The sequence below is a fragment of the Manacus vitellinus genome, unplaced genomic scaffold (genome assembly GCF_001715985.3).
Source record: "Manacus vitellinus isolate BGI_N305 unplaced genomic scaffold, ASM171598v3 scaffold_18_pilon, whole genome shotgun sequence".
Taxonomy (NCBI): Eukaryota; Metazoa; Chordata; class Aves; order Passeriformes; family Pipridae; genus Manacus; species Manacus vitellinus.
This window is the reverse complement of record NW_021939324.1, coordinates 12,631,364-12,639,929: the sequence shown is the minus strand read 5'-3', so window position 1 is coordinate 12,639,929 and position 8,566 is coordinate 12,631,364.

Sequence of the window (8,566 nt, the reverse complement as noted above, 5' to 3'; positions counted from 1 at the left end):
TGGTTTTTTTATAAGGCTGAATATCTGCACTCTGATGCAGATATTAAACTTGTCCCTACTGAAGTGTTTCACAGGTGTGTAGAACCAGAGGAAGAATCATAATTACTGAAATAATCAGAAATCACTTGTGCTTGTAAAACCATTTTATTGATAGTAAAATGCACAGAGTAGAGTTTGAATTTATTAATGGTAGTTGCAATTAAATTCAGTACACGTGGTTCTTAATGTAACATCACAGCAATTTGGTACAGCTTGCACAGATATCTTAAACTTGAGGCAATGTATATCGTGTTTTGTGACAACAGTTTTTGAAATATACAGGGCCTCAAGGGCAAGAGTCTCTGGTCCATTTAATCTGCTTTGTATTACTGCAATGGAATAACACAGTCCTAAAACGAGCCCAACTTGAACTGGCCAGAGGAGAATTCCATGTAGCATAAGGGCAAAAGCGCACAGTGGTGTCCTCTGGGACAGGGCTGGTGACTGAAAGCCATGCCGAGTGGAAGCAAAGACATCTTTTTCTCTTTTTAATGCCCCAGGTGCTTGCTTGCTAAGTAGGTGATCTGAAGGTCCTGACCCTGCTAAATTTTACCTTAAGCAGTCCGCATGTGTTGGATGCTGGGCAGCGGAACTAGGACAGACAGGTCTTTTGGGTCTTCATTTGAGGCTTTCAGAAAGGAAACGCTGTAATGCCAGTTGTTGCGGGTCACTTGCAGTTTAACTGAGATCTGAGCCAGAGTGTTGCAACCCTTAAGAACTCGGTGATTTTTGGTGTGGTATAGTTCATCCTCATTTCAATGGCTGTGAGTAAAACAGCTAGGTAACAGGGTAGAAGTGGCATCTTTAGGTTTTTAGAATGGATGGTGTTTATATACCTAGGAAATAAATGATTTCTCTAATCTAAGCTATTGGCTAGCCCCATGTAGAGCTTGTTTATGCTTTTCGCAACTGTTTTGTGTAGATCCAGTTGTGGAGCTGTGCTGTACTATTACAAAGCTAGCATCAGGTTAGTGAGCCTTGTCTGGAGCGAGAAGGCCTGTACTGACACAGCTGATAATCTGTTAATTCCTTCAGGCTGTGAAAAAATCTTTGAGGCAGGTGAGTCCTAAGTGAAACTAGAAAAATCATGTAGGAACTGTAATAATTCAGGCTGATCTGAGACAGAAAAAGAAGCTTCTGTTTACTACATTTCAGATTCTTTTTTTTTCTTGGAGACACTCCAGCTGGAGAAGCATGAGAGAAGTGACCTTTAATTTTAATATCATTTCTATGATATATAAGAAAAATGAGGATAGAGATCTTATCCAGGAAGGACATTTCTTTTATTTCTGTCCTTCATTTGTTTATATGTATATTGTTTTAAAATCCAGCCTTAGAAATAAAATGTTTTCTAAATCATCCTGTATGAATTACATACTTAAGGTTTTGCTTATTTTTTACTTCATATGGGGTGATCTTGGCAGTTTTTAACATCTTTATCAGTGAGTCAATAATCTTATTCTGCAGTCAAAAGTAATGTTTCAGTATGGCTTGTGTGAGAATGCACCAAGAGATTAACGTGACTTCAGGTGTCTACAGAAGGCAGTATCTGTCATTTGCTGTGCTGTTATAATGGTGAACTACAACCAAAACAACCTGCTTGAACAAAACAAAAAAAATCTGATTAATAGGAAACAAATTAAAAGTACATATTGCAACGCAAACCCATGGATAATTCTTGCTTATACATTTTGGCAGTTTTTCCACAAACATTGTCTGCTGCAGTATGACAGTGCCTAGCATTACAAGTAAATTTTTGTGTTAGAAATTGAACACAATGACATTGTAAATATTCAAGGAAAAAATACCAAGGGAAGTACATGGGTTCTAACTTGCAGTTACATTTTGTTCCTGATGAGTGTGACATTTTAAATTTAGGGGAATTAGCTTTATAATGCAGGTGTAACTGTTCTTGTGTATATAAGCTTATGTCATGCTAAAAGGTGTTGTTTTAAAATGCAGATTCTGAACAGTTGCTGGAACTTCCTAGGAAGTGCCAGAATTTGTTACCAAGGTCCCTAATTCTGCTCTCCTTTGCCTTTGCGTTGTGATCTCTAATTGCATTGTTTCACACTATTTTTTCCTGCCTCATTCAGTGAACAGGATAGGCGGTGCTCAGGAATTGAGCAGCTACTTGATATTTTAGGCCTTATCATTCATTTAGCAGCCCCGGCTTTATTTACTGCACACCATTTAAAATTCTCTAAAGAATACATAATTATTTATTCCCCTATGGCCTTTTCTAGGATGCCTGGCTGAACTATTTTTGTCCATTTGATTGTATTTTCATACATGTTTTCTGATCAATACCTATAACTTTACTGTCTTTGCTGTGTGAAATAATTGTGTGTGCACACTTACACAGAGTTCATGTACGTATCTACTTTTGGAAGAGTTTTGCAATTATTCCCTTTGATAACTTATTGAATGGAAACTGAGTAGAAACTTTACAACATCCTTTTTTGAGGTTACTGTAAATAAATATAAAAGAATGCAGTAAAAGGAGTAAATGCATCCATCCATATAACTTGAACCATTCTCATATGCAACCTTGTCTTTCATGATGCTCTTCAACTTCACATGTATCTTGACTGTATGACCTCTATGTCAGACAAGTTGTCCCTTTGTTTGAATGTAGTTGATATCCCCTGCTGGGCATGATTGCAAAGACAACTTAACTAATTAGCTTTCAGAATATAAGTTCATGTGAGAAATAAAAAAAGGAGGGTGGTGGAACACTGCAGCAGATTGCTTGGAGAGGTTTTGGAGTGTCCATCTTTACAGATGTTCAAATCCCAGCTGGATGTAATTTTGAGTACCCTGTTGCAATAGGCCCTGCTGTGAACAGGTTAGACCAGAGGATCTCCAGAGGATCTTCCAGCCTCAGCTATTCTGTGATTTATACAACAGAAGATAATCTACTTGTGGGTGTATATATTTTACTTGTTTCTGATGGGCAAAACTTCATGGATCTCATGGCTTTCTTCCATGCTAAAATAACAGTAAAATGTTTGTTTGTAATTTCCATTTGACATCGAGGTATCTGACCAGTCACATAAAAAGTAGTTAGTTGTTAATTGTTCTCAGCAAGAGTTTTAGAAATGTTTAACAACAGTGTTTCTGTTGTTATGCTAGTACTTTGTAGAAGATTGTAATCAATTATAATTATTTATAGTGGACAAAACTGTTATGTACTTCATCTTTTTTGTCTTAAAGAACATAGTATAGAAAGCTTGGTGGTGATGGTCATCTATTTAGCTTGTGATCCTGTTGTTAACAACTTTTGCAAATGATCAGTGTTAGAAAGAACTTAGTATATCTTTGTCACTGACTCTTGGAAATTTTAGTAGTGTTACCAGTGCATCATAGCTGACTGTAAGGCTTTTCCATAATATCTGTTGCCTGAAATATTTTAATATTGCTGCTACAAAAAGGCCTAGACTTTTCCAATTGCTAATGATAATATTTCAAATAAGAGTAGAAGATGGTACATGTAAAATATATATCATCTTTTATTGTTGTCACAACACGTCTTCTGTCTCTGCTACTAGTGGGATGACAGGATTACAGTACTTTTCTTAAAAAGGCCACTTCCAATTGAAATGTTTTATTCCTAATACACTGTAACTTTTTTTTCTGTTGCAGAAAGAGTTGAGCCTTCCAAGAAGAGGAAGTTTGTAAGTATATGAAGTTTTTCTGTATTGTGCTCACAGTATAGTACATGGTTTTTATGATTTTAGAGTGGGCTAGTCTTCTTCTCTGGACAGTTAAAATGGAGGTTAAGTGTGGTGTTTGATCTGCCTTAGAATACCTGGAAAGAAATGAAGATTGTAAATGAAAACCTGAGGATTGTGCAGTCACCTTTTTATGCCTGTCTTTTAGAGGAGCTATGTGAGGGATTTTCAAAGTGACAAAAAGTTCTTACGTTCAAGTTTTTGTTTAGTATTGAAGATTTTTCTTGTTAAAAATCAAGGAAAAAATCTGATTTCTTTATGGATGATATCAAATACATGTATCATGAAAGTAGAACTGTTTCCTTAAGAAATTCTGTGAACAGTCCTGTGGATGAAAAGGTAGGAACAAAGAATAGATGAGTTCTACTGAAGGTATAGGATTGTTAAGCTACTGTTTTGATTATGGAAGTAAAGACTGTATATTCTTGTATAAATTGTTACTTAGTTATGATAATATGTATTCCGATACTGAGTTTAATTGTATCTGTACAATTTCTGTACCTTGGATTTTATTTTCCAGTAGTTTTGAGCTGTTTGGTTTGAAAGCGTGTATTTTTTATTTGTGTGTCTTATTTTCTTGTTTTCTATTAGTAATTTGTTGAGAAAGTATTGGGCTATGAACATAACAACATGTCTTAAGAAACAAACTCTGTTCACTTACTGCTTTCTTTCAAAAGTGCTTTAGTACTACAAGACAATCTCTGTACGTGAATAAGCTTGTGTTAGTGTGACGACACATTGTGAACAAAACGCTAAGCTCTGGCACAAGGGGCTAGTTACTCGGTTTCAACTTGATATTTCTGTGTAGCTTTTGGTGATAGTAAGGTTAGGTATGTGAATAACTGAAACTAACTGCTGGGAAAGTGGATTTAAGTGCTCTGCTGTTCTGACGTAAATGGCATACCAGAAGTCTGTACTTCATAGGATATCTACTGTCTAGGAAAAGACTTGTGTTTTAGGTTCTGATGCATAAGAAATCTTAGACAATAAGCAAACCTATTAATTAGGAAAAATCAAGAAAATATAAAACTAATTTCACATCAAATATTTGATTATTGGAATGACAGAGTGAAAAAACCGTTAAGGAAAATGGTTTTTGGTGCCTTCTTTTGGTGTCCTTGGTACTTTATAGTAACCTGAAACTGTTGTGTGGGCAGAAGACAGACTCTTTTAAAGTTAATGGCTAAACTCCTGTTGACTTCAGCCAGAGCAGAAAGTGGCTCTTGAAACTTGACCTTGCTTACTCTTGCTAGGATGTTTGACATTGAATCTTATTAGATATTTTTCTCTTAAGTTTGAAAAATGACTGCAGTGTAGTCACCTCAATTGCATTCACATACATATTTTTGTGGCTGATCACTGAGATGCAAGTGCACCTTCTGTAATGTTGCTGAGACTTTATTAAAGTATAGTAAAGAAATAGCCCCTTGTCAGCATAATCATATCTAGTTATTAAAGCGCTTAGGTTTCTGCAGATGGTATTTTTAAGTATCTTTGATACTGCTGTCTTGTTTAACAGGGCTCACAGTGCTGAGGTTAACAATGGCTGTGGCATCAGAGATGGTGTGCATGGGCCATGTTGGCTGCTGTATTTGCACGTTTTATGCATGTTGACACGAAGACTGAATTTCAAAATGTGAAAAGTCCTATGTTTTCATTGTGAAAAACATCTAGAGGTCCTGAATGGCTCTAGGGAGGCACAACACACTGTATTCTGGAGCTTCAGAGCCAGTGGCATGCCAAGGATGCAGCTTTAGGCAGGACAAGGAGAGCTGATTCAGGGGTAAGCAACCTTAGCATAGTTTGCATAAACAGAGATAAAGATGGTGGTTGAGAAAGAAGTGAGGTTTTCCATGCTCAGAGCATGCCCTGGCTGTGCTGGCACAAGTGGTCCAGTGGACACAGGCAGAACTGATCCTGGTTCATGCAGGTTCTTCAGCATGTTTAACTGCCCAGCTGCACAAATGCCCTTCTGGCAACGGGTTGTGATGGCATGGAGGCAAAATGAATATCTGGGAGCTTTCTCTCAGGCTGTCTCCAGTAGCAAAACTGACTTTATATAAGCTTAACATGATTGTAAATCTGCACAGCTGTTAGTATCCCACTTTCAAGTCCATTAGAAAATTATACTGAAGTACATTTTTGCACACTGCCACTGTAGAGATGGATTATTTATATCTTGTTAGATATTTTTACTGATTTGTTATTTTCACCAAACACTTCCAGATACCAAGGAAGACATTTATGTTTAATGTTAAACCAGACTCAGAAATACAGATTTAATTTGATCAGAATTAAGTGTTGCTGTTGTCTGTCTATGAAGCATGCAAATTCTCTGATGAACCAGGTTATGTCTGATAACATCTACAAATCACTATGCTTTAGACATTCAGAGTGTATCTAGCTGAAGTAGGTAGCCAGAGGTGATCTCTCAGTGCATGGTGTGAGTTAAAGCAGATGAGTTTCCATCACTGAATTAAGACATGAGTGATCCTTATCCTGATTTGTTTCCTTACCATACCCACAGAGTTCAGCAAAATAAAAACAGGAGAGAGACAGGGCATGAACTCAAAGGTTGTGGCACAAAAATTAAACTTAGCTTTGAGTAGGTACATTCTGGTTTAAAATGCTCTTCTCCTAAAAAAACAAATTAATTGGGCTTCTCTGAGGTGGAGAGGAGCTGTCAGAAACAGAAACACATAAAAGAAATGAGTGACTAGAGGCAGTTTCTCCTTTATTTAGAACTTCCATGGTTAAAGTACCTGACCTAGAAGTAAAATACCTGACTTTTCCAGACTAAATCTGTTCTCTTTCTGTCGCTGGGTATCTGTCGAAAGGGTCCCGGTCCAAGGGGGGAAGAAGACACACAACACACATGAGGATCGTGAGACAAAGGGATGTCTGCCTGCTCAGAGCAGCAGGCAGCCGTTTATTAGATTTTCCTACCTCTACTTTCTCACACACATAACACAAACATCTTTCTACAAAAGTACTAAGGAATGTGCACCTGCACACAGCTCAAGGCTGTGTCCATGGGGATTATCTGGTTGGCTTCACTGCTCCCATGAAAAACGGCCTAACACTCCACAGTACTCCAAAGTCCTCAGACTTCAGCTGTGGGGCTGTGACTTCCCCCCACATCGTGCTGTCCAACTCTCAGGGCCACTTCCATGGGAATATGCAGCCACCTCCACCTTTCTCAGGGGAATGGTCTTACTCCCCTCAATGCCTCCAGCTCTTCCGCTTCCAGGGGGCCCAGGGGTTCCATGGGCCTGCCATCTCCCCCCACATCTTTTTGTCTTCTTTTGTTAATTTTTTTCAATTTCAGTTTAATTTGGAGAGGACCTCTTTTATGTATTTATTTTTGCTGCATCTGTCCTTCTGACATTTCTGAAAATAATTTCAGTAATTATAAAATATGGACTCAGGTTCAGTACCAGCACTTATGTAATCTGCTTGCTCCTGTGGAAATGTCAAAGTTGTTCACAGAATTTTCATTAAACTAATTTATACGTTACAGTGAAACAGCTGATATCCTTGGATAACAGCAACATAAGATTGTGACCAGCTAAGAATTCAAGAGGAACACTAGTTAAAGCCACTTCTTGCTTAGGCACTTGATTAAATAAGTTTCAAGAAAGTTACAAACAGTTTCGTAAGCAAGTTTTTTATCAGTGAAAAATACGGACTGTCAGTTCCCCTTAGGGAAAAAGTGGGAATGATCCATTGAGTGGAATGGAATTATGAGATCGTGCCTACAATGCTTAAGAAAAACAAAGAGAAGAGCTCTAAGGCTCTAAGGACAAAACTGGTATTTGATTGACAGTTTCTGTGTGCACATAGATTTCTATATAATAAAAAATTTGATATGTTTATAGGTGACCTGTTATCTTAAATTTGGAGAATGGCATAGATTAAATATTGTTGCCAAGTAATGAATTTCTCTGTTCTAATATGGATGGATTGTGCCCTGAGAGATACATTCCATAGCCCATGTTTGATTCTTAAAATGCGTATTTAGTGTTGTTACCAGCATTATTTCTGTCCTTACCTTTTGGGGGTTTTCTACTGCTGTCACTGAGTTGAATTTTTTTTCCCCTGCATCTCTTGGGTTCCTTGTGATTGACAAAGAAAAATTTGATTATGTCTTTTATATGATTTAGGAGCCAACAGTTGCTGTGACATGATTCTTTTCCCTCACAATCTTGCTTACTTCAGCCTCCATACATGTTTTTGCAAGTCTGCTGCCCATTGTCTGTGTTTCCTTCTTTTAGAGTTGTATTGGGCTAACAGGTAGAGTAGCGGAATGTACAGTGTGCTGGGTAGCCTTGTTGCCACCTTCCTGTTGTCAGTCAGTGTAGAGTCTTCTGCAGATAAGTCGTCTGTGCTGTGGAGAGCACAGGCCTGATTTCGGTGTAAACAACACATCCCTTGATATTTTATTGCTGTTAGTTGTGTCCTTGGCTATCAGTATAGGTCATTCTGTTTAATCTTGTTTTGATGGGTCTTTTTGGTGCTTGCACACATAAATTTGCATCCCTGCTTCATTTACACCAATATTAATATTATTACTTGTATCTGCAGTTGTCTCTTAACTCAGATTTTACTAGTATATGTGTGGATTTTATACAGTTATGTCCTCTATGATTTATCACATCACATGTTAGAGAAAGGAATGCTCTATTTCAATGTAATTCATCGTGTCCCTTTTCAGTGAAAGATTACATATACTACTTGTGAGTATTTTAAAGCTTTGTGGTACCCTTTAACTATTAAATTCATGCTCATCTGTG